The sequence below is a fragment of the Eutrema salsugineum genome, unplaced genomic scaffold (assembly GCF_000478725.1).
Source record: "Eutrema salsugineum unplaced genomic scaffold, Eutsalg1_0 scaffold_12, whole genome shotgun sequence".
In the NCBI taxonomy this organism is placed as follows: Eukaryota; Viridiplantae; Streptophyta; class Magnoliopsida; order Brassicales; family Brassicaceae; genus Eutrema; species Eutrema salsugineum.
In genome coordinates, this window is record NW_006256895.1 from 2925846 (window position 1) to 2932131 (window position 6286).

Genomic DNA, 6286 nt, shown 5'->3' on the forward strand with positions numbered 1-6286 from the left:
ACATGGTAAATGATGCATCTCCTTCCACATTTAGGACTCTAAACCTTTTGTTTCTAGTCTCACAACCCCCCTTTATCATTATCATGCCAATTTGGATCAGAATATGACTTTTAGTAAAAAGAGTCCCAGTTTTCTGATTTTCATAGGAGATTTGAGGTGTATCTAAAGGAATAAGAAAACAAGTAAATGATGCATCTCCTTCCACATTTAGGACTCTCTACCTCTTGTTTCTAGTCTCAGAACGCCCCCTTGTCATTATCATGCCAATTTGGATCAGAATATGACTTTTAGTAAAAAGAGTCCCAGTTTTCTGATTTTCATAGGAGATTTGAGGTGTATCTAAAGGAATAAGAAAACAAGTAAATGATGCATCTCCTTCTACATTTCGGACTTTGTACCTCTTGTTTCTAGTCTCACAACGCCCCCTTGTCATTATCATGCCAATTTGGATCAGAATATGACTTTTATTAAAAAGAGTCACAGTTTTCTGATTTTCATAGGAGATTTGACGTGTATCTAAAGGAATAAGAAAACAAGTAAATGATGCATCTCCTTCCACATTTAGGATTCTCTACCTCTTGTTTCTAGTCTCAGAACTCCCCCTTGTCATTATCATGCCAATTTGGATCAGAATATGACTTTTAGTAAAAAGAGTCCCAGTTTTCTGATTTTCATAGGAGATTTGATGATTTCAGCTCAGAGTCAAACCGTCAGAAGTTCACCCCTGATTGAAGGCCTTCTCACCGTCTGATCGAGCTCAAATTTGGAGACCTTAAAGATGGAAGTATCAGCTTTCTATTGCACTTTACAGTTTGGCAATCCAACGGTTCAATCAAAAGATACGCGAAGAGCAAGATGTCCGGTAAACCAGCCGGCAAGCACTTCCACCCGCGGCCAACAAGCAATTTCCCGCGGTTAGGAGCATCCCGACCGCGGCAAAACACTCATTCCCCGCGGTCACACCTGTCCCGACCGCGGCCATTAACCTCCGAGCCCAAAAAGCCCATTTCTGAAGCCCACATTTGGAGAAACCCTAAGTGACGTCCAGAGAGGTCTTGAGCACTATAAATACATGTCTTAGGAACCCTAAATGAGAGAACCTATCACCACCGAAATATTAACTTCATATTCTTATTGTTTTTGCTTTAGCTTTTAGGGAGAGAGAGATTTGTTCTCTTGAACCCTTGTTCTTTCCTTTTCAATTTCGGTTTCTACTCTACTTCTTAATATTATGTCTTTGATTTCGTTCATTATGTCTGAGTAGTTTTATTGTTGGGATTAAGGGATTTGCGATGGGGATTTATATGTTCGATGAGGATTTCATGAGCTTTTGAGCCGAATCTTAGAACTTTTTCTTCTGAATTCGTTTTTACTGCATGAAGGTAGTGTCATGAACTACAATCTGATCCAGATGCTTGGTGACACGAAAGTGTTCATCAGGTATCAGATCTAGTTTGGGAGAGCAAAACAAACATAGGAGTGGAAACCTACCTATGGGCGATTTGTGAATTAGGATGAGTCTTAAACATAATGCATCTCTTCTCTTCCAGGGCCAGAGTGGAAACCTACTGGTCAGGGTTGAGAGAGATAGTTGTCTATGATCACGACAGTGGCGTATTCATACGTCCGTGACTCCAGTTCGAAAAGTTTAAGCTAAGATCTTATCAATTTACTCTCTAGCAATGTTTTGAATCGTTCGTACCCCTGAGAAAACTTCCCTGAACCATAACGCTTTCTTCTCCATTGATTTACACCGATTTTCTTTAAAGCTTTAGTTTAATATTGCCTTTCCTTTTTAGTTCATTTTCATTTAAGCAATTAGATATCCGTTTTTATCATTTTTAGTCATTTTCATTAAGTTTAGTTATTACGTCATTTAATTCCCGTATTCTCTTTTAATATTTCGGTTTTACATTTTAAACACACTACCAAACCCCCACAAAACTGTTTTGGTTCTAGACTTCCTTACTTAATACTTATTCAAAGGCTTTTTGCAGGAAAAGATACTCATTCCCTGTGGATTCGATCCCTAAGTACTACAATCGATCACCTGTGCACTTGCGGCTATTGATTTCAATTAGGGTAAAACTTGACACCCACAACACACACCACATCAGTATGGCTTTGCACTGCATATTTGAGCTTGAACTTGAGTTCTCATCGTGATCACTTCTCTCTAAAAAGAAAATATGAGCTCCCATTGCATTTCAACCTCTCTCTCTCATTTGTTCTTTTCGCTTGAGGACAAGCAAAGGACAAGTGTGGGGGAGTTGATATGTCTATATTTTAAAATCATTTAGGCTGCATTTTAGAGTACTCATCATGTGTTTTTCCATGTAAATAGAGTCTTCAGCCACAAAAATAGGATTTAGGGCTTGCATTAGGTCCCAAAGAGTTTTGCATGTTTTGAAGTCTCTATCAGGTGCTTTGGAGGCCATTTGGAGCTCAAGAAGAGGAGCAGGAAACAAAACGGTAAAGAAAAGGGTCAAAATTGGTGAAAACCGCTTGGAAAAATTTCTCAGCCAAAACTCGTACCGGCTGGACTGGAACCTCGGTCAAAAAAAAAAACCCTTACCGAACGGCCAAAATCGGTTAAAATCGAGTATCGGGTGAAAATTCCCTCGGATGAAATTTTAGGCCGAGGCAAGAAGGATTTTACGGCTAAAAAGCTTACCGCGGTATACCGTCCTCGGCCATTTTCCTTACTGCAGGAAGCTTTTCTTGGTTAAAACTTATCCTTACCCGCGCGTTTCAAAGATCAGCAATCCGGGGAACCTTCCAGTCCGAATCAGTTGGCGGGGTCTTCATCAAAGTTGGAGATAATCAAGCAAAGATCCCAGAACAGTTGGAATCATCCAATTCGGACCAGTGAGGAGAAAGATATGGCTTCCGGAGGATGCTCCAGTATTGCGCGCACCCGAGAACCGAACAGCGAACTTCAAGATCATGAGGGACGAGCCCTTCCGGTCCGAACAGCTTGCCGATCTTCATCAAAGTTTGCGATCTGTGAAAGACTTCCCGGAACGCTGGAATCGCTCATCGAGCGATGTTGAAGATACGTCTCCGGAGTTCACGACGGTCCAAAAGCTTATTTCCGGTGATTTCATGCGGTGCAAAGATGTGAAATCCAGGAAGCCTTCCACTTCCCAAGCTCCGACGGTTTCTTCACCAAAGTTCGAGCTTATTGAGTCATCTTGACTATGGAACTTGTCTCAAAGCAATTGGAGTCATGTGTTGAAAGTTACTGCTTCCGGAAGGCAAGTTGGTCGATACGAGCCTAAACGAGTTGCGATACGCGCTAAGTATTTTCTCAAGCCTCGACATCGTTACCTCGACAATGCTCAAGTCAAGGCTCATATCTTGAGAGTATTTTGGGCGAAACCTCGTGCTAACACCTCGGCATGTTGGGATCAAGGCATGCACACGTAAGAAATGAAGCTGGAAACGACTAAGTATTGAACGTGCACCTCGGTGTAATAGCCTCGACGTGCATGCCGGACTCTGATCTCCTGAACCCCTCGACTACCAAGCCCCGCGACATTTCATGACGAGGTCCCTTGTCACAACTCAAGAATCAAGAACAAGACGGCTCAAGAACACACACGTGAAGATGGATCAAAGACTAGGGTTCATGCATGATCTTGACGTATTCTTCACGAGATCTCTATCTTGATCTTTACTCACGTGCACCCCTCGACATCAAAGCCTCGGCTTAACTCTCCGACACTGTGGCACTCACCCATCAACCCAAGAAGACGGCTCAGTACCCGGTTTGTTCCGGGCTGACCCGCGACACTTTCCCTTTGCTATAAATACATTTTAGGACCAAAAACCTAATCATCTTATCTCTTATCATCTTTTAGCTTTAAGAACTTGCCTCTTTTGTGAAACCTGATTAATCTAATCCGATATCTCGTTTTTGCATCAGAATCTTGTTCTTACTTTATTTTTTTTTATCATCCACATCAAACTCCTTATCATGACTAGCTACACGTCTTGCAAAGGACTTAGTGAGCTCGTTATGATCAGTGAGTAGTCGTTTAAGCGGCTTTAGATAGGTAGATTAGGGTGCTTTCAAGATAGATTAGTGGGTTTAGGTGTCTAGTGTTGCATGTTTCATTCTTTAACCGACGAGATCTCTAAGCTGATTCCAAGCACATCACTTGAGGTTCAGATCTGAGACATATCTCGCATCAAAAGTGTTTGTAGAAATGTCTGAACCACTCGGTTAAGGGTTTAAGAGTCTTTCATCGCGAGAGTGATAGTTTGTTCTCTTAAATGACATATTGAACTGAATCTTATTGCTGACTGATTCGTGCTTCTCAAAAGAGATTTTGGTATGAAAGAGGATCAGTTTAGATTTTTAATACTTTCATGAGAAGATTAACATACTTTGAGTTCAAGTTAAATGAAACCGCTTGATAAATCTGATTCATTAACCCATTAGTTTAGCTTGGAAGCACCCGAGTCAAGTATCCTGTCTAAAGCTTCTGTCTTTATCATATATTATCATCATCCGAATCGTTTGCTTATTACTTGCATCTTTATTTAGTTTAAATCTTATCTTTTGCTTCATTTTCATGCTTATTTACTTGTTAAATAGTTTAGCCAAAACCTTTATCCTTTCTCTCTTGACTTAAGATCACAAGTAACATAGATTAGTGTCTCCATCACAAGTTTGGATTGATAACCCCTTGTACTACAAGACAGGGGTATTGATAACCTCTACAAAGAGCTTAAAAACTCTAGTTATCAAAGATCCTCCTTCCCTGTGGATTTGATCCCTAAGTACTACAATCGATCAGCTGTGCACTTGCGGCTATTGATTTCATTTAGGGTAAAACTTGACAACCCTCAACACCACACCGACATCAAGTTTTTGGCACCGTTTCCGGGGAAGGCACGCATTTTCTTTTCAACAAAACCCTAAGAAAGGTTGGTAAATCGACTCTAGAACCTCTTTTTCTGCATATTTCCATTTTTCGGTTAGTTTGTTTCCATTTCAGAAGATATGGATCCTATAAATCGAAATACACACTATGAGGAAGGTTTCTATAACACTCCTCAAGCCACCAGACGCAGAGAGAAGCAGTACTTACGCGATCTCTACGAAGAAATTCGAACCGAAAACTACAGAACATTCCAGAACGAGCCCTACGTACCTCCAATGGCTAACCCTAGATATCCTATGTATCGCCTACCTCACCAGGTTCTCCACCGAGATGAGAACGTCCAGCTCAGCAACCGATTGAGTCAGCTCGAAGGTGTGATCAGGCAGATCATAGAAGCTCAAGCAACCGCTACAGCCGCTCTAAACGAAAGGATTGACGGGATATCAAAACTTTTCAATGAGAAGATCGATAACCTAGCCTCATAAGTCAATTCAATAGAAGAACGAGCAACCAAGGACGCAGCTATGATCGCTAACAGGTTCAACAGCATGGAGGAAAAGCAAGCGAAGCACACCGATGAGCTTCCCAACACCAAAAACAAAGTCATGGACCTGGATTTCAAACTTGATGATGTGGACAAAGCCCTAAACGAAGCTAAGAACGAGTCTTATGACTTCACAGTCAAATTTTCAGAGAAGGTTTACAAAGTCATTGACGAAACCGAAGAGTTTGACTCAACCATGGACAAAGTTGTCTATGCTCTTGATGAAGTTGAAGAAAAGGTTGAGGAGATCATACAAGGACTTGGAGAGCAGATTACAGCAATCAAAACTAAAGGCTCAAGCCCAGAGAAGAAGTACATCAAGCCAGAAGACCCAGGAGATCATCCAGGAAGCAAAGGAGCAAGCAACAGCAGCAAATCAACTTAGAGACACTTCCCCGCGGTCGCGCGCTTCCGACCGCGGCCAAGAAGCCTTCTCCCGCGGTCGTGTTAGGTCTACCCACGGCCCATGGTCGTTTTCCCGCGGTCGCGTCATCTGCATTCAAGGCCAACCGGAAAAACGTTCCAAAACAGTCCCGTTCAGCTCATACAAGCAGTTGTGCGTCTGATACACCTCCTGGGATTACTAAACCACTCCATCAACAACTGGTTTGCTCTATCAGCACCCAAAGATATGAAGACGAGGACAAGTTATAGCCCTGCAACATGGCTTTGTCTTGTGAAGATGAGTATGAAGAGCAATACTCTGAAGATGAAGAGTATCACTACAAGAAAAACATCATTTTACAACGGCCAAAATGGTCATTATTTCGTCGTAATAGGGCTATTACGACGGACTACCGACGATTTCATAATCGTCGTAAACTCATCGTGGTAATAGACAAATCGTCGT